This window comes from Chiloscyllium plagiosum, unplaced genomic scaffold, assembly GCF_037043375.1.
Source record: "Chiloscyllium plagiosum isolate Xiang-an unplaced genomic scaffold, Cpla_swu_hap1 HiC_scaffold_11, whole genome shotgun sequence".
In the NCBI taxonomy this organism is placed as follows: domain Eukaryota; kingdom Metazoa; phylum Chordata; class Chondrichthyes; order Orectolobiformes; family Hemiscylliidae; genus Chiloscyllium; species Chiloscyllium plagiosum.
The window spans coordinates 11,102,232-11,123,108 of NW_028270149.1; positions in this window are offsets into that span (position 1 = coordinate 11,102,232).

The window sequence follows — 20,877 nt, forward strand, 5'->3', positions numbered from 1 at the left end:
CCGGTGCATCAGTAGGTTGGTTGACTGATTGAATCCCTTCCCACACACAAAGCAAGTGAAAGGTCTCTCCCCAGTTTGGACCCATTGGTGTCACAGCACTGCAGATGAATCACTAAATCCTTTCACACACACAGGGCAGGAGAATGGTCCCTCCGTATTGTGACAGTGTCAATAATTTTCCAACTCTGATGGAGCTCTAAATCCCTTCCCATTCTCCTGACATTTCCACAGTTTCTCCATAGTGTGAGTGTCCTTGATTCACTGCAGGTTGAATGACCGGTTGAAGCATCACTCGCACACTGGACACATGTGCAGTCTCACTGTTGTGAATGATACAGCTCAGGCTCTTTTCACTGTCAGTTCACTGCAAACCTTTCAATCAGGTATGTCAGTGCTTTTCCAGTCACCTGATGGTCAGAATGGTTCAAAGCAGACTTCATAGATAAATCTCTCTCTTAGATTCAAAGACCAACAATATTCAAGTCCCAATGAATCAAGTGACTGTCAGATCCTTTCACAACTTTGGTTTGAGATGTCTGTCTGCAAACTCCTTTGTTCTAGGATCCTGAACCAAATTTTGCAGCATCTGGCCCCTCCCAGGATTAACTTCCATTCTCTTCAGTTGCTGTTTGTGAGCAGTTTCCTCTCCCCTTTCCCTCCCAAGATGAAAAATTGAAATGGAAAGTGGGAGACGCTTACTTGCTTCCAGATGTGGCACAGAGCAGCATCCGTGGAGAGAAATCAGAGTTAACCTTGCAGTTCCAGTGACCCTTCTTCAGAACTGTCGGTCTGAAAATACGTGAAAGAAACGGGCTTGTGACTGGAAGGCGAGTGCAATGACCTCGGTTAAGCTTGAGAACTATCTGTATGCAAATAACCTTCTGGAAATGCTCGGGGACAGCAAGCTCCCACTGAAAGCTGTTGGGGCCATGTTGTTAGATATATTCAAGAGGAAGCTAGGCATGGCCCTTGTGGCTAAAGGGATCAAAGAGTTTGGAGAGAAAATCGGAATGAGATAATGAAGTTGCATAATCAGCCATGATCATGTTGAATGGTGGTGCAGGCTCTAAGGACCTAACTTGAACCTTTCCAGTGACAGACACTTGGTGAGTGAACTTCCACAGCTCTATTGAACTTCAATCCCAGATTTATGATTCTGGCTAAAACTTTAACAACACGGGAATGTGGACGACCACCACTTGTATCAGTATGTGTTCTGTGGTATCATTTCTTCCACTTTTGATAGTCAGCAGGCTGGGGGAGGCAAAGAGATGTCAGTTCCACTGCAACAAAACAAACATAAGGAAAAACCTGCTGTCACATATGTACAGAATGTACCAATAATTTATTCATGTAAGAAAGCTGTCATTTGTTAAACTGTCATTGGATAACTCAGTAACAATAAACACCAGAATTCTGCACCAGAAGGAATCAAGGCATTATATTCATTTACCAACTCATCTCCTTCTCACATAAATATAGTCTCTTATATAAAGGAGGACTGAAGAATGTTATTTTGTCCTTAAATATCATTTACCTCATTAATTTTCTCCTTGCCTTTCCTCACTGACACCAACTAACACCCAAAACCTTGTCAAGAGCAGATGCTGGAGATCAGAGTCGAAGAGTGTGGTAAGAGAAAAGTACGAGGAGAAAGTGAGGTCTGCAGATGCTGGAGATCAAAGTTGAAACTTTATTGCTGGAACAGCACAGCAGGTCAGGCAGCATCCAGGGAACAGGAGATTCGACGTTTCGGGCACAGGCCCTTCTTCATCATTCCTGAAGAAGGGCCTGTGCCCGAAACGTCGAATCTCCTGTTCCCTGGATGCTGCCTAACCTGCTGTGCTGTTCCAGCAATAAAGTTTCAACTAAGAGAAAAGTACAGCAGGTCACGCAGCATCTGAGGAGCAGGAGAGTCGACATTTCAGGCTTAAGCCCTTCATCAGGAATGGAGGGGGGGGAGATAGGGGCAAGAGGGCTAAGAGATAAATGGGAGGGGGGTGGGGCTGGGGGGAAGGTAGCTGGGAAGGCGATAGGAAACTGGAGGGGGAGGTAATGGTTATAGGCCAGAGAGGATGGTGGAGCGGATAGATTGGAAGGAAGATGGACAGGTAGGACAGTTCAAGAGAGTGGTGCTGAGTTGGAAGGCTGGATCTGGGATGAAGTGGGAGGAGGGGGGATGAGGAAACTAGTGAAATTGACATTATAGACAATAGGTGCAGGAGTAGGCCATTCTGCCCTTCGAGCCAGCACCACTATTCATTATAATCATGGCTGATCATCCTCAATCAGTATCCTGTTCCTGCCTTATCCCCATAACCCTTGATTCCATTCTCCTTAAGAGCTCTATCCAACACTTTCTTGAAAGTATCCAGAGACTTGGCCTCCACAGCCTTCTGGGGCAGAGCATTCCACACACTCACCACTCTCTGGGTGAAGAAGTTTCTCCTCAACTCTGTTCTAAGTGGCCTACCTCTTATTTTTAAACTGTGTCCTCTGGTTCAGGACTCACCCATCAGCGGAAACATGTTTCCTGCCTCCAGAGTGTCCAATCCTTTAATAATCTTATGCGACTCAATCAAATCCCCTCTCAACCTTCTAAACTCAAGCATATACAAGCCCAGTCGCTCCAATCTTTCAGCGTAAGATAGTCCCGCCATTCCGGGAATTGACCTTGTGAACCTACGCTGCACTCTCTCAATAGCCAGAATGTCTTTCCTCAAATTTGGAGACCAGAACTGTGCACAATATTCCAGGTGCGGTCTCATCAGGGCCCTGTACAGCTGCAGAAGAACCTCTTTGCTTCTATACTCAATTCCTCTTGTTATGAAGGCCAGCATGTGATTAGCTTTCTTCACTACCTGCTGTACCTGCATGCTTACCTTCATTGACTGGTGTACAAGAACACCTGGATCTTGTTGTACTGCCCTTTTACCTAACTTGACTCCATTTAGGTAGTAATCTGCCTTCCTGTTCTTGCCACCAAAGTGGATAACCACACATTTATCCACATTAAACTGCATCTGCCATGCATGATGAAGGGCTTTTGCCCGAAACGTCGATTTTGCCTGTCCTCGGATGCTGCCTGAATTGCTGTGCTCTTCCAGCACCACTGATCCAGAATCTGCCATGCATCCGTCCACTCACCTAACCTGTCCAGGTCACCCTGTAATCTCCTAACATCCTCCTCACATTTCACCCCGCCACCCAGCTTTGTGTCATCAGCAAATTTGCTAATATTACTTTTAATACCTTCATCTATATCATTAATGTACATTGTAAAAAGTTGCGGTCCCAGCACTGATCCCTGCGGCACACCACTGGTCACCGCCTGCCATTCCGAAAGGGAGCCATTTATCACTACTCTTTGTTTCCTGTCAGCCAACCAATTTTCAATCCATGTCAGTATTTTGCCCCTAATACCATGCGCCCTAATTTTGCTCACTAACCTCCTATGTGGGACTTTATCAAAGGCTTTCTGAAAGTCCAGGTATCCTACATCCACTGGATCTCCCTTGTCGATCTTCAGAGTTACATCCTCAAAAAATTCCAGAAGATTAGTCAAGCATGATTTCCCCTTCGTAAATCCATGCTGACTCTGGCCTATCCTGTTACTGCTATCCAGATGTGTCGTAATTTCGTCCTCCAGCATTTTTCCCACCACTGAGGTCAGACTAACTGATGCTGTGTGGTTGAAGGTGGGTCCTCTCCAGCACATCTCTATCTCTTGCATCTCAGCCCTTGAACCTCACCCCTCCAACCACAACAATGATAGAACCCCTGGTCCTCACTTTCCTCCCCACCAATCTCTGAATACAAAGCATAATTCTCCACCATTTCTGTCACCTACAATCTGACCCCACCACCAGAGATATAATTCCCTCCCCACCCCTTTCAGCATTCCACAGAGACCATTCCCTCCACAACTCCCTCGTTATGTCTACGTCCCTCCACCAACCCATCCTCCACTGCTGGCACCTTCCCTTGCCACCACAGGAATTGTAAAATCTGCACTTACACCTCCCCCTCACCTCCATCCAAGGCCCTAAAGGATCCTTCCACACCCGGCAGAGATTTTCCTGCACATCCAAACACCTCACCGACTGTGTCCATTCCTCTAGATGTGGTGCCCTCATCTAGACAGGATGCCAATTCACGGAACATTTCAGAGAACATCTTAAGGACACATGCACCAAACAACCCCATCGCTCTGTGGCCGATCACTTCAACTCCCCCTACCACTCCTCCAAGGACATGCAAGTACTGGGCCACCTCTTCTGCTAAATCCTAACCACCTGACGCCTGGAGGAAGAACACCTCATCTTTCACCTTGGGACCCTACAACCACATGGCATCAATGTTGATTTTACCAGTTTCCTCATCTCCCCTCCCTCCACCTCATCCCAGGTCCAACCTTCCAACTTGGCACCGCCCTCTTGAACTCTCCTACGTGCCTGTCTTCCTTCCTACCTATCTGGTCCACCCTTCACTCCAACTTATCACTATCACTCCCCACCTTCATCTACCTATCATCTTCCAAGCTACCTGCCCCCCCCCCCCCCCAGCCCCTCCCCTCCTTCCTATTTATATCTCAGTGCCCTGGGTCCATCCCTCCCACATTCCTGATTAAGAGTTTATGATGACTGTCCTGCTCCTTGGATGCTGCCTGATCTGCTGTGCTTTTCCAGCATCACATGTTTTTGATCTAGTTGATTAGACAGAATAGTTAACTGACTATTTTTTAAAAAGTCTGGTTAAAATGAAATTGAGTTAATCACTGTTAGATTCACGTGACCAGAGCTTCCTGTTTGTTGAAATGTGGGTAGAAATTTTGTCATGGAGGCAAGGCTTGGTTTGCAAATAAATAACTTGTCTATACCTCTTCCCAGAGGTTAAGTGGAAAGTCTTTAACACATTTTCTTACAGGTTAGAGATAATGTGTAATCAATATTTCCTCAATGTTGTGTTTTGCATCATGACATGGACTCCAAGAGAGTTGTGCACACCAATAGATATATGGACATGGAGATGTCCAATTCTAGAGGTTGTTGCCACACATGGACTTGGAGGTCTGTGCAGTGGAAGGAAAGGTTCAAGAGAAGCTAGCTTGTAATGCTATTATGTGGGATTTCTTTTTATGTGGAGGCCCGGCATTTCTTGACAGTTATATCTGGCATTTATGCAGAACCTGTCAATTCCAGGGTGTACCTTGTTTGAGCAGCTCCCATTGATTCATCCAGACGTTTGCTCCTAACATGTTTGGTTTATCTTGCAGATGGAGAAAGTGAGGTCTGCAGATGCTGGAGATCAAAGTTGAAACTTTATTGCTGGAACAGCACAGCAGGTCAGGCAGCATCCAGGGAACAGGAGATTCGATGTTTCGGGCACAGGCCCTTCTTCAGGAATGAGCAGAGAGTGTTCAGCAGGAGAAGATAAAAGGTAGGGAGGAGGGACTTGGAGGAGGGGCGTTGGAAATGTGATAGGTGGAAAGAGGTCAAGGTGAGGGTGATAGGTCGGAGTAGGATGGAGGCGGAGAGGTCAAGAAGAAGACTGCAGGTCAGGAAGGCGGTGCCGGGCTGGAGGGATTCGGCTGAGACAAGGTGGGGGGAGGGGGGATGAAGAAACTGGTGAAGTCCAAGTTCATCCCCTGTGGTTGGAGGGTTCCCAGTCGGAAGATAAGACGCTCCTCCTCCGACCGTCGCGTTGTTGTGGTTTGGCGGTGGATGAGTCCAATGACCTGCATATCCTCGGTGGAGTGGGAGGGGGAGTTGAAATGCTGTGCTACAGGGTGGTTGGGTTGGTTCGTCCGGGTGGCCCAGAGGTGCTCTCTGAATCGCTCCGCAAGTAGGCGGCCTGTCTCCCCAATATAGAGGAGGCCACACCGGCTGCAGCGGATGCAGTAGATGATGTGGGTGGAGGTGCAGGTGAATCTGTGGCGGATATGGAAGTTTCCTTTGGGGCCTTGGAGAGAAGTGAGGGGGGAGGTGTGGGCGCAAGTGTTGCACCTCCTGCGGTTGCAAGGGAAGGTGCCGGGAGGCGCAAGTGTTGCACCTCCTGCGGTTGCAAGGGAAGGTGCCGGGAGGCGCAAGTGTTGCACCTCCTGCGGTTGCAAGGGAAGGTGCCGGGAGACGCAAGTGTTGCATCTCGACGGTGCCCTCCACCGCATCTCCTCCACTTCCCGCTCCTCCGCCCTTGAGCCCCGCCCCTCCAACCGCCACCAGGACAGAACCCCACTGGTCCTCACCTACCACCCCACCAATCTCCATGTACAGCGCATCATCCGCCGTCACTTCCGCCACCTCCAAACAGACCCCAGCACCAAGGATATATTTCCCTCCCCTCCCCTATCAGCTTTCCGTAGAGACCACTCCCTCCGCGACTCCCTTGTCAGATCCACACCCCCCACCGACCCAACCTCCACTCCCGGCACCTTCCCCTGCAACCGCAGGAGGTGCAACACTTGCGCCCACACCTCCCCCCTCACTTCTCTCCAAGGCCCCAAGGGAAACTTCCATATCCGCCACAGATTCACCTGCACCTCCACCCACATCATCTACTGCATCCGCTGCAGCCGGTGTGGCCTCCTCTATATTGGGGAGACAGGCCGCCTACTTGCGGAGCGATTCAGAGAGCACCTCTGGGCCACCCGGACGAACCAACCCAACCAACCTGTGGCACAGCATTTCAACTCCCCCTCCCACTCCACCGAGGATATGCAGGTCATTGGACTCATCCACCGCCAAACCACAACAACCCGACGGTCGGAGGAGGAACGTCTTATCTTCCGACTGGGAACCCTCCAACCGCAGGGGATGAACTTGGACTTCACCAGTTTCTTCATCCCCCCTCCCCCCACCTTGTCTCAGCCGGATCCCTCCAGCCCGGCACCGCCTTCCTGACCCGCAGTCTTCTTCTTGGCCTCTCCGTCTCCATCCTACTCCGACCTATCACCCTCACCTTGACCTCTTTCCACCTATCACATTTCCAACTCCCCTCCTCCAAGTCCCTCCTCCCTACCTTTTATCTTCTCCTGCTGAACACTCTCTGCTCATTCCTGAAGAAGGGCCTGTGCCCGAAACGTCGAATCTCCTGTTCCCTGGATGCTGCCTGACCTGCTGTGCTGTTCCAGCAATAAAGTTTCAACTTATCTTGCAGCTGTCCAAACTTTAGTTCGGCCACATTTTGAACATTGCATGCAATTCTGGTCGCCACAGTACCTGAAAGATGTAGATGTTGTGGAAAGAGTGCAGAGAAGGTTTACCAGGACATTGCCTGGTCCAGAGGATTTTAGTTATGAGGAGATTTTGAACAATGTAAAATTGTTTTCACTGGAAAGTCGGAGGCCGAGGGGTGATCTGATGGAGGGCTACAAACTTATGAGAGCCATAGATAGAGTGGATAATCAGGCTTTTTTCCCAGGGTGGACAGGTCAACTACATGACAGCACATATTCAAGGTGGAAGTGAAGGAGGGAAGTGCGGGAACATTTTTCACACAGAGGGTGGTGGGTGCTTGGAATACTCTGCTAGTGGAGGTGTTAGAAGCAGGCACATTAGCAACATTTAAGGATAGACATGATTGGGAGGTGAACATAGGGATAGAAACCACATATGGGCAATAAGTAGTGGGTTTTACATAAGGAATAGGAATTGGTGCAGGGTTGATGGGTTGAAAGACCTGTTCCTGTACTATATTGAATTGAAAAGAAATGCTTCATGGATTCTGTATCCCATTAGGTCTGCGTGTTGGGTGTTTGCACTGCATTCCTTGAAGATGCTTTACCTAACTATTCTGAGCCTTCTGTGCCTCAGTTTTTCCCTCGAATAAAGGTGAGTATTGTCTGACTCCAGGAATTCCAATACAAAACTTTCATTTGTGGATTTAATGGATCCTGATTATAGTTCTCAAATACAGCTTTTCCTCTTCATTTCTTCTCAGAGACTCAATACTAATCAGCTAGTCACAGGGATCTACAGCACAGAAAATTGAGCCTTTTTGCCCATTATATCCATTTCAGTCAATGACATTCACTCGACTACTCTAATCATATTTTCCAGCACTTGGCCCATGGCTTTATATATTTAAAGTGCACATCCAAATGCTTCTTAAATGTTCAGAGAGATTCAGCCTCTTGCAGGCTGTGAGGTTCAGGTTCCCACTACCATCTGGGTGAAAAATATTTTTCTCACATCTCCTTATCCGTGGGCGGCATGGTGGCACAGTGGTTAGCACTGCTGCCTCACAGCGCCAGAGACCCGGGTTCAATTCCTGCTTCAGGCGACTCTCTGTGTGGAGTTTGCACATTCTCCCTGTGTCTGCGTGGGTTTCCTTCGGGTGCTCCGGTTTCCTCCCATTATCCAAAAATATGCAGGTCAGGTGAATTGGCCACGCTAAGTTGTCCGTAGTGTTAGGTGTAGGGGAATGGGTCTGGGTGGGTTGCACTTCGGCAGGTCGGTGTGGACTTGTTGGGCCGAAGGGCCTGTTTCCATGCTGTAAGTAATCTAATCTAAACCTAACAGCTCTTATCTTAAATCAATGCCCTTTGCTCACTGATGCCTCCACTAAAGAAGAATATTGCATTGGCATATTCATTCCATTATACATAGATTGTGAGTTATAAAGCAAATCCCTTTCCCTATTCTCTCCATCTAACCATTTGATTTTCTCCTTGTTAAACAGAACTTAAGTCTCCAATCCTTCTGTTGTCAGACTCTCTGACTTTCAGGATTGCAACAACACTGTGGTCAATTTAAACCAGAAACTGTTTTAATTTTATACATTTTTAGGCATAGGAGGGGAGGTAATCTTTCAGATAGATTTTCAAACATGCACCAGGGGACAAGAGAGAGAAAATCAAATAAGAGAAAGATTATTCAATTAACAGCAACTGAAGTACAAAATAACCAAGTATCCCAGTTTCTCAATGTCATTGCTTTCATGATGGAATCCAAAAGTCCAAAGCTGGAGTTAAAAATCTAAAATTTCTTTGTGGAGATCATTGATTGGCTAGCTATTTGTTCCAGAGTAGTAAGACAGTTAATTTTCTAATATATCTTCTAAGAAATATTGCTGAAATGTAAATTCTGCTTCCTTGCTTTGACGAATGACAGCTGATCACATAGCGAGGGCATAACCAGAGGTTGTTGGCTTTTTTTTAATCAGTCAAGGCTTTTCCTGAGTCATCTGGAGTTAGGAGCTTTTGATATCCTCAGTATGTGATGTACAAAATAGTGTTGATTTATTAACTGACTGCTACTTTAAGATTTGTATGTCTTAAAGGCAGCTGGGTTCAGAACTGCGGGATATATGTGACCAAAGTCTCCTGCATATCAGAACAATTATCATTGAGACCTATCAAGCATTTCAGATAAACAACCTCCATGGACCCTCCCAGTTGTTAAGTGGAAAATATAAGTAGCCCTTTGTTTTCTCCCAGTTCATTGCATAACAGTTAGCTTTCTGGTATCAAGGTAGATGGGTGAATTGATTGTTCAACTGACTGTAACTTCAGAGAAACATTGAGAAGGTTACTGTTAATTTCAGTAGTACAATTGTAATAGATACTCATTGCCAGAACACTTTCAGCTTTGAGGCAGTCACCCTGACACCTCAGAACCCCCGTTCTAAACAGGTTTTGAAAGTAGACAGGCAGGACGCTGGAAGAACACAACAAGCCAAGCAGCATCAGGAGGTGGAGAAGTCGGCGTTTCAGCTGTAGCCCTTCTTTAATACTGGGGGTGAGTGTGGGGGGAGCTGCAGATAAAGAGGGTGGCGGGGGGGGGGGCAGGGTGGTGAGGTGGGGCTTGATGAAAACCAGGTTGTACCCTCTACCTGTCTTCACCTATCCCCACCTCACCACCCTGCCCCTGCCACCCCCTTTATCTGCAGCTCCCCCCACACTCACCCCCAGTCCTGAAGAAGGGTTACTCCCAAAATGTTGACTTCTCCACCTCCTGATGCTGTCTGGCTTGCTGTGTTCCTCCTGATGCTGCCTGGCTTGCTGTGTACCTCCAGCCTCCTGCCTGTCCCTCCCGATGCTGCCTGGCTTGCTGTGTTCCTCCTGATGCTGCCTGGCTTGCTGTGTACCTCCAGCTTCCTGCCTGTCCCTCCCGATGCTGCCTGGCTTGTTGTGTTCTTCTAGCCACCTGCCTGTCCATTTTGGATTCCAGTATCTGCAGTTTTCATGTCTCTAAACAGGGATCAAAGCAGGGCTATTGGAGGCTTGATTAAAGAGGCTGATTGGGACACTGACCCTTTTTTTTGTGGATGCAGACAATCTCACTGTCTCTGTCCTCACTAATCCTTTGTCTCACGCGAATGTGCGTGCAAACGTGCACATATAGATTTCTTGGCAAAACATTGTATGAAAGATTTCATCCAAACTTTAGTACAACCAGATAAGTTAATTCAGATGTGAGCAGGTTTTGCTTGGAATGTGATTTTGTGAATTCAGGAGCTGTGACATGAGCCTGGTGATTCTACCTTAGCTGTGAGCCACACAGCATCATACATACAAATGCTGTTTCCAAGTGACCACATCACTAGCACCAAGTGGGAGGCTGGTGACAAATTGGCATTATTACAGTCAACATTTGGCACCCACAGTGCGAGCAAAATAACAATGACTGAAGGGTTTTGGAAAAAAAAATGAATTACTGAACCATATTGCCCAAAGCCATCTGAAACTTTCAATGAAAGAAATCCTTATTATATTGCAAAGTATTCAATGCCATGGTTAATTAACACTGATTATGACAATTCTTTGTTTGGTTTTAATTAACTTCCATTTGATTAATATAATTGACATTATCAGTAGCTGCTACTCAGCAAAGCAATTTTGTGCAGGAAACACCCTGCATTCATTTTGCTCCTTTTTTAAATATAGTTTATAAATCCACTGAGAAATCCTGGGATATGCGAGGGGCGATGGGTTGTTATCGTATCAGTTAGGGGGAGGTGCTGTACTGAGCTAGTAATCAATGAGCATCCAGGCTAATGTTCTGTGAATACAGGTTCAAATTCCACCACAACATCTGATGACATTTGAATTCAATAAGTTTGGGAATATAAAGGTGACCGTGGAACTGCTGACAATTGTTGTAAAAACCATTCAATAATGTCCTTCCTTACCTGGTCTGAGACAAAAAAGAACTGGTGCTGGAATTGAAAGTACACAGGCAGGCAGCTGGAAGAACACAGCAAGGTAGGCAGCATCAGGAGGTGGAGAAGTTGACCAACCAGGTTGTACTCTCTACCTGTCTTCACCTATCCCCACCTCACACCCTGCCCACTCCACCTCCTTTAGGTGCAGCTATTGCTATCCCCACCCGCCAGTCCTGAAGAAGGGTTACACCTGAAATGTTGACTTCTCCACCTCTTGATGCTGCCTGGCTTGCTGTGTTCTTCTAGCCTCCTGCCTGTCATCCTTAGCTGGTCCGGCCTGTATTTGCTTTACAATGGAGGGTTGACTCTTAACTACTGTCTGGGTAATTAGGAAGAGGTGATTTAAATTTGATTTGATTTATTATTGTCACATGTACCTAAGTACAATATAAAGTTTTGTTTGGCATGCAGAACAGGCAGGTTCACAAATGTCTTGAGGGAAGGAAATTTGCAGTGGCATATTATTGTTTTAGAGGAGGCCTTAAGACTTGGATCTGACCTACCTTTTTCGAGTACAGGCAATCCTCTGACAAGGTTACAAAGAGGGAAGTTAAGTTCTTCCTGGTACCCTGAACAACATTTGTCACTAAAGCCAACACAGATCATCGGATATGTGTCACAGCACTGTGATTGACTCTATATTCCTTTTTGAAACAGCCAAGAAAACCACTCAGCTGTAGTCAGTAAAATGACTCATTGCTACATCTCGATGTCAGTTCGGAATGAATCATTAATGTTGGCCTTGCCAGTAAAACCCACAACCCATGAAAGGATAACAAGAAATTAAAACTCGCTCTAGGTATGATTGTTCTACCATGCACATATCATTTCTTAAATCCCTATTGAGGACGGAACTGAGCTTTCCATAACTTTAAGATGATGCAAAATATGCTGCAGCCAAAGGCATATTTCTGAAGGGTTCTAATGTAGCAGTCAGAGCCGGCAATCTGCACACAAGATCCTACAAGCAACAACATTATAATGGTCAGTCTTTGGGGGATTTTGTTGAAAAGTTAGAGAGCAGACCCAAAATCTATGGAGGTCATTTGATTCGTCTTGTTCTGCTAGGTCTCTGTTAGAGCAACATTTACTCCCCAGACCTTTGTCTGGAGTTCTCCTTTGCATTTTGCTTTTCCATTGTTGAGATTTTCTTTATTCTTTCGTGGGCATCACTGACTAGCTTTTGGTGCTTATCCTTAATTGCCTTGTTACCTTTGTTAGTAGTTCTGCTGTGAGCACCATAATTAAAGCCAGTATTATTCGTCAATGTTAGCTTGGTCATGCAGGTGAACATTCACACGCCAAAGTCTCATGAATAACAATGAATTGAATTATGGTCTTGTGATGTGGGTTGAATAATAAATTTTACCCAGAACCGTAGAGGAAGCTCAGAGGTGACATGGTGGTTCAGTTACATGGTGGTTAGCACTGCTGCCTCACAGCAGCAGGGACCCGGGTTTGATTCTACCCTTGGGCGACTATGTGGAGTTTGCACATTCGTCCTGTGTCTGCGTGGGCTCCCTTCAGGCGATCCACTTTCCTCCCGCAGTCCAAAGATGTGCAGGTTAGGTAGATTGGTAAATTGTCTATAGTATCCAGGGATATGCAGGTTCAGTGGGTTAGCCATGGAAAATGCAGGGTTATGGGTATAAGTTGATGGGGGTGCTGAGTGGGATGCTCTTCGGTGGGCCCATACAGGTTCTATGGGCCAAGTGGCCCATATTAAAGATTCTATAATTCAACTTCCCTTCTTCTCCATGAGTATAGAAGGTTGCCAATTCCCCAAAAAGGTAAGTGAGATCTTTGTTCTAAAGCCTCTTCCTAAAATTGACAGCTCAGAGAGTGTACCACCTCCATAGTACTGCACTGACGTTTCAGCCTCAGAATGTGCACCTTAGCTCAAAAGTGGGATTTGCACTCCCTTATTGCCCTTGAAGTAAGTGTTTTAGATTAGATTACTTACAGTGTGGAAACAGGCCCTTTGGCCCAACAAGTCCACACCGACCCGCCAAAGCGCAACCCACCCAGACCCATTCCCCTACATTTACCCCTTCACCTAACACTATGGGCAATTTAGCATGGCCAATCCACCTAACCTGTACATTTTTGGACTGTGGGTGGAAACCGGAGCACCCGCAGGAAACCCAAGCAGACACAGGGAGAATGTGCAAACTCCACACAGTCAGTCGTCTGAGGCGAGAATTGAACCCAGGTCTCTAGTGGTGTGAGGCAGCAGTGCTAACCACTGTGCCACCGTGCCACCCAGTAACTGTCCAATTCCATGTTAAAAGGTAAAAGATTGAAGGCAACTCCATCAATGTAGAATGCACTTATTTGACTGTGTATCTGCCTTTACACTTACAATGTGAGAGGCATATAGAGTAGATAGAAAGAACATTTTCACCTTCCTAGAGGGATCAAGATCAAGGACCATTGATTTAAAGTTGAGGATTTAAGCAGAGTGGTGGGTATCTGGAACTCACATTGAAGAAGTCTATCGGTGAACATCTGAAACACTATCACACAAAAGACTCCGAGCCAAACTACTTGATGCTCAGCACAGACAAGATGGGCCAAAGGGCCTCATTCCATGCTGTAAAATTCTATGACTCTGACACACGCATATATACAATCCGGTGTCACTCTTATCACAAAGTGGGAATATTGCAAACTCAGAGCCTGCTCCAAAGCCTTACGTACATAATCTGAGACTGAAACGTCAGTCAGAAGGACTACCTTCCAGAGGAGGTTTTAAAACAAATATCTTACTGAGATTTCTGGGGTATAGGCAATTCTCTGACACTGATGGGATAAAAAGACGTTTGTTTTCCCTGGTGTCCTGGTCAACATTTATCTCTAAACCCATATCACAAGATAAAATAAATTATCTGGTAATTTAGTTCATTGTTATTCATGAGATCTTGGCATGTCAGCCTGCATTGACTTCTAACTTTTAAATATTACTGGCATTCATCATTATACCCAGAACAGCACGAACTGCAAAGATACATTTTGAAAACCCATGCAAAATCCATACTCATTTTACCATGTGGAACAGGGTAATTACCATAGCCATCGACACTTGACTCTGTTAGAGAAAGTTAAATTGTTAGATAGTTGAAGGAACATCACTCAACGGCAAGCATGGAGTAAGCAAGGAAGCACTACCACAGCCAGTACTGACATTAAACCACATCAATGGCATTATCCTATTTTCTACTCCAGTCCTCTGTCCAGCTGAGCTAACCAACTCACACAATGAACTAACTGATCCCTATAATAAGACCCTCAGACACATTGATGGACAGAGGGATCTTGGGCTACAAGTCCATAGTTCCCTGAAAGTGGCAAAACAGTTAGATAAAGTGGTAAATAAGGTGTACAGCATGCTTGCCTTCATCAGCTCAGGGCACTGAGTATTAAAGTTGACAAGTCACATTGCAGCTGTACACGATTTTAGTTAGACCACATTTGGTGTATTGTGCGCAGTTCTGGTCACTACACTTGAGATAGGGTGTGGAGGCTTTGGAGAGAGTGCAAAGGAAGGATACCAGAATGATGCCTGGAATGGACTGTGTTAGATATAAGGAGAGGTCAGATAGACTTGGATTTTTTTGCTAGTGCTTCGGAGGCTGAGGGGTGGCCATATCAAAGTACATAAAATTTAGAGAGACATAGACAGGGTGGATAGTTTGAATCTTTTTCCCGGGGCGGCAATGTCAATTAGTAGTTTAAAATGAGATAGGGAAAGTTTAAAGGAGATTAGAAAGACAAGTTTTTTTAAACAGAGGCTGGTAGTTGCCTCGAACACTCTGCAGGTGGTAGAAGCAAATATGATAACAATGTTTTAGTGGCATTTAGAGAGAGGGAATAAAGAGATATGGAGCATTTGCAGGCAGATGGGATTAATCTAGAATGGCATGATGGTCAGCACAGACATGATGGGCCAAAGGGCCTGTTCCTGTGCTGTATTGTTCCAAGTGCTACGTTCTATGTTGATTTTACCCATGCTTACGGTACAATTGCATCATAACACATTGGTTATTTACTGAACAATATATTCATGCAAATTCTCAGCAAAGACATCTGCATTATTAGACCAATGATGTGGAGGTGCCAGTGTTGGACTGGGGTGAACAAAGGTAAAAATCACACAACACCAGGTTATAGTCCAACTGGTTTATTTGGAAGCACTGGCTAGTGGTGACTGATAATAACCTGGTGTTGTGTTATTTTTAACGTTATCATTGTATCGAGTAACGGTAAAGTTTAGGAGAGGTTATCTACTTAATGTTTCTCTATAATGCATGGATAAGGCTGAGTTGAGAAATCGTGCCAGTGTGCATGTCAGAAGATTGAAACATTCATGAATATAGAGTGTGGAAAATCATGGTAAATCTGCTTGTGGATTATCATTGTTTTTCATTAGTGCATGATCTCCATAAAATTTAATGAAGATATTAACGTAATTTAACCACCCTGAGGCAGCAGAAAGCAAATTGGCTCAGCAAACATCACAAATCGATGTCAGGCTGCTAATGATTTATCACATGAAACATCTTTAGCTCGAGGTTATTTGACATAATCCCAAGATTCATGTACTTATCCAACTCATGTCACTCTTCCCCTTCTGACAAATTACCAGGCTGGGCAGGCTTAATTTGACAAGATGTAAACCTGCAAGACACTGGAAATCTGAACCAAACACGGAGAATGCTGGAAAATCTTAGCAGGTCTGGCAGCATCTGGAGAGAGAGAAAAACAGATATAATGTTCCATGATGAAGAGTCACATTGGACTCAAATCTTTAGAACCCTGTTTCATTCTCTCCAGAGTTTCTCCAGCATTTTCTTTTTGCAATGGTCAGATTTATACTTATCAAAGGAAGGTTTGTGAAGATCAAAGCTGTATTATTAATGCATTAACCAATCAGCAATTCTGAGAAAGTAATGCTCAGATGAGCAAGTATCGATGTTTTCCAGGGATAGTCCTCAGTTCTGGTGCTGCATCACTGGGTGTCAATGTCTCCACGTGAGTACTCGGTTCACAGAAACCATCCCTTATTTGTCGCATCTATAGATCCAGCCCCAAACTCGAAGACTTTGATGTGAGATATTCAACTGGGGCCACTGATGGTAAAGGGGCAGGTCACCATCTGCTCAACTACTTTGATCAGACTGACTTTGGTTTGATCTGAGGGGCGGACACAATGGGGAATTGAACAAGGTGGAGGTGCTGCAATAAGCACTGGTCAGTCAGGTAGCTGTGTTTCTAGGTGGGGGAGGATAGAGGCAGTTTTGGGTGTTGGACAGAGTCCTAGATCAGCACTGAGGGAACAATATTTTATAGTGTGCAAAATCTTTTCCATTTGTATTTTGATGGACCCCTCAATTTGTGAGCTATTTCCAGTCAGTTTATCACATCAGGGCCACTCTGGGCCCAAGTTAATGAATGTCTGTCTGGTATCCAAAACCAGTGTCAGCACCTCAACAGTCAGTTAACTAAAAATAAAAACTGACCCATTTAGAATTTAATTTGCCAGGTATCTTTGTTCCTTTTGAAATGTAATCCCTTCCACCTTACCATTTGTTCTCACTTCCCCATCCCTCACGTTTCTGCCTCTTACACTTCTAACCATTATCAGTTCTTCAAGTCATTAAAGTGAAGCATTAACTCTGCTTCATTCTTCATACTTGCTGTTGAACACCTGCTGGGTATTTCCAGCATTTTCTGCTTTCTTTATTTCCTCTATATTCCTATGGTAGGATATTATTTCGTTTGAGTTTAAACCCAACCCATGAAAAGACGGCAACATGCCAAGAGCCTGAGTGGCATATTTGAACATTGAGTCAACTATAATCCTGCATGCAGTCCAGACAGAGTAAGGATGTCAATTACTACTCTTAAAGGACATTCATACATTCGGTCTGGCAGCATCTGCAAGGAGAGAAAAGAGCTGACGCTTCGAGTCTAATTGACCCTTTGTCAAAGCTAAAAAAAAAGGGAGAAATAGGGAGGTATTTATAGCAGGGATAATGACAGTGCATAGAGAGACTATTGGGATGACCAAGGCTGAAGCCAGGGCTATGTGACAAAATATGTGGGGGATGGGAGGGATGGGTGAAGCAGAGGCAAAATGGAAAACAGGGGAGAAGGGTAGCAAAGGGGGAAGAGGAGAGGAAAAAGGTGACGAGAGAGTGGGGACTAAGAGAGACAATCAAGAAATAAGAGGTACACAACAGTGAAAAAAAACCCTTTTTTTAGCTTTAACAAAGGGTAAGTTAGACTCAAAACGTCAGCTCTTTTCTCTCCTTACAGATGCTGCCAGACCTGCTGAGATTTTCCAGCATTTTCTCTTTTGGTTTCAGATTCCAGCATCTGCAGTAATTTGCTTTCATACATTTGGATGGTTTTTCCAACATTCCAAAAACATGTTCACTAATTTTGATACAAATTATTTTTTCCAGATTTTTATTTTATTGTTGAATTTAATCCCCAGAAGCTATTGTGGGATTTGACCTAATGTCTTCAGATCATTAGATGAGCTGTCTGTGTTATGAGTCCACCAAAAAGACTGTCATAACTCGATTTGTTAACTGGTTACTAATTTGTAAACACAAACAATTGAGACAGTCATATAATTGAGGAGGAATGTCAACTATGCAGAATTTTTAACATTTCACAAGATGTGGACATCACTGGCTAAGCTAGCTTTCTTGCTGATCCATAATTGACCTTGAGAAAATTGTTGATGAGATGCCTTCTTAAATCACTGCAGTCCATCAGGTGCAAAGGTACACGCACAATGGCATTACAGAGGGAGTTCCAGGATTTGGACCCAGCAACACGGAGGTGGCACGGTGGCTCAGTGGTTAGCTCTGCTGCCTCACAGTGCCAGGGGCCCAGGTTCAATTCCAGCCTCGGGTGACTGTCTGTGTGGAGTTTGCACGTTCTCCCTGTGTCTGCCTGGGCTTCGTCCGGGTGCTCTGGTTTCCTCACACAGTCCAAAGATGTGCAGGTCAGGTGAGTTGGCCATTCTAAATTACCCATAGTATTAGGTGCTTTAGTCAGAGGGAAATGGGTCTGGGTGGGTTACTCTTCGGAGGGTCAGTGTGAACTTGTTGGGCCGAAGGGCCTGTTTCCACAAGGTAGGGAATCTAATCTAATCATGGCTTGGGCATGAATTTGTAAGTGTTCCCATGCAACTGATGCTCTTGTCTATCAAGATGGTAAAAGTAGGCAAAAGTGAGGACTATGGTCCAGCAGTCTAAGCCGCTGGGTTCAAGTTGGCAACCTCCGCAGAGGCGTGGGTTCGACTCCCACTGCTACCTATTGCTACTATCTAGATGGTAGACAATTTAGGAGGTGCCGTTGAATGAGACTTAGTGAGTTGCTACATTTCTTACTGGAGATTGTACATGCTTGTGCCACTGTGCAGTGGTGGTGGACGGCGATGGATCGGGTACCATCAAATGGTCTGCTTTATCCTGGATAGTGTCAAGCTTCTTAAGTGTTGTTGGAGCTGGTCCCATCCAAGCAAGTGGAGAGTATTCCCATTACACTCTTACATTCTGCCTTGTCAAGGGGTTTTGGGGAGTCAGGAGGTTAATTACTCATCACAGAATTCTGAAGACAATTGTAAGAGCTCAACTATACCTCTGCATTGGTGGCAAGATTATGATTTGTATGAATGGTGGACAAATAAAAAGCTCACTTTCAATGATGGTATCAGGGGACCACAACATTGATGAATAGCTAAATATAGTAAGTATATTTACAATCATTGCAGAGAGCAGAGTTTCAGACTCAGATGTCTATAACCATCTTCTCTGCCACTCATGCCTTTTACACCTGAGGAAGATTCTGAAGATAACTATGCATTAATTTTACCTTAAACTGCATTTCCACAATAATAGTATGTTTCCTTTCCCTAAATGTTTATTTTAACAGTGCCTCGGGGTAGTGATGTCTATGCAAACTGCATGAGTCAGCTTGTGGCATTGATTCCTCTCCGCAACTGGATGTAAAATAGAATTTGAAGATTTTCTTTGTGATATGTTATAGCCATGAAGTTCTTTCAGGTCCAGACGTGAGAAAATATCACTGCAATGGATACAGCTTCATTTATTGATCTTCGACGATCACAGAAATCTGAACCATGACTGTCTCTTTCACACTCACTGCCAGGTTGGAATTTAAGTCAAGTCAATATGTGAAAGAGTAATTAAAGAATGCACATGCTCATATACCTCATATACCTTATGGCTTAATGCATATTCAGCCATTAAGACATTATTTATTTTATTCTTCCATGGGATCTCCAATATCAGGTTCTTAGCAGAGGCAGTAATGCCGATTCTCAAACAAACAGCTCTGTCAACCATCCAACCCAAACTTTGGGTCCATTATGTGGATGACATCTTTGTCATCACTAAATGAAACAAATTACAGGAGACCTTCAAGACCATCAATAATACCCTTATTGGCAAAACATTCACTAAAGAGGAGGAAATCAACAACAGACTGCCATTCCTAGATGTTGCAATAGAACAAACAGCCAATAGGCAACTTCAAACCATTGTCTACAGGAAAACAACACATACGGACCAAATACTGAACTATAGAAGCAATTATTCCAACATCGACAAATGAAGCTGCTTTAGAACATTATTTCAATGAGACACCACACACTTTAGCACAGAGGAACTACGAAGAGCAGAGGAAAATTCCCTATGCAGCATATTCAAAAATAACAGGTAATACAGTCCGCCGATTTCTCAGCAACAAAACCAAACAAGCAGATAAAATGTGCCTAGAAACCCTAGCCACTCTCCCCTACATCAAAGACATCTCAGAAATGATTGCCAGACTACTCAGACCCCTTGGCATCATAGTAACCCACAAACCCACCAGCACACTAAAACAGCAGCTAATGAACATAAAAGACCCTATACAGACAACAAGCAAAACAAACGTCATTTACAAAATACATTATAAGAACTAACAAACACTACATTGGACAAACAGGTAGAAAACTAGCCAACAGGATACATGAACATCAACTAGTCACAAAAATCATGACCCTCTCTCACTTGAATCCTAACATACAGATGAGGAAGGACACCACTTTGACTGGAACAACAAATCCATCCTAGGACATCTCACCAGCAAATTTGGATATTTGTCTTTTTATGCCATTATCCAAGTCATTAATGAATATTATGAGTAATTGAGGCCCCAACAGAAATCCCTGTGGAAGCATTAGTCACGTCTTGCCAATTTGATTATTTACCTATTATTGCAACTCTCTGTTTCCTGCCATTTAGTCAATTTCCTATCCATGTCAGTAATTTACCATGTGCTTCCAATTTGGCTAACTGTCTCTTGTGTGGGAATTTATCCAGAGTCTTCTGAAAGACCATTTAAGCTGTGGGGCAGTTCAGTGGTTAGCACTGCTGCTTCACAGTGCTAGGGACTCAGATCCAATTCCAGCTTCAAGTGACTGTCTGTGTGGAGTTTGCACATTCTCTTTATGTTTGCGTGGGTTTCCTCCCAAGTGTTCTGATTTTTTCCCACAGCCCAAAGATGTGCAGGTTAGGTGGATTTTGGCCATGCAAAATTGCTCAGAGTGTCCAGGGATATACAGGCTAGGTGGATTAGCAATGGAAGATGAGCCCTTACAGGAATGGGGTAGGGGGCTGAGTCTGGGTAGGA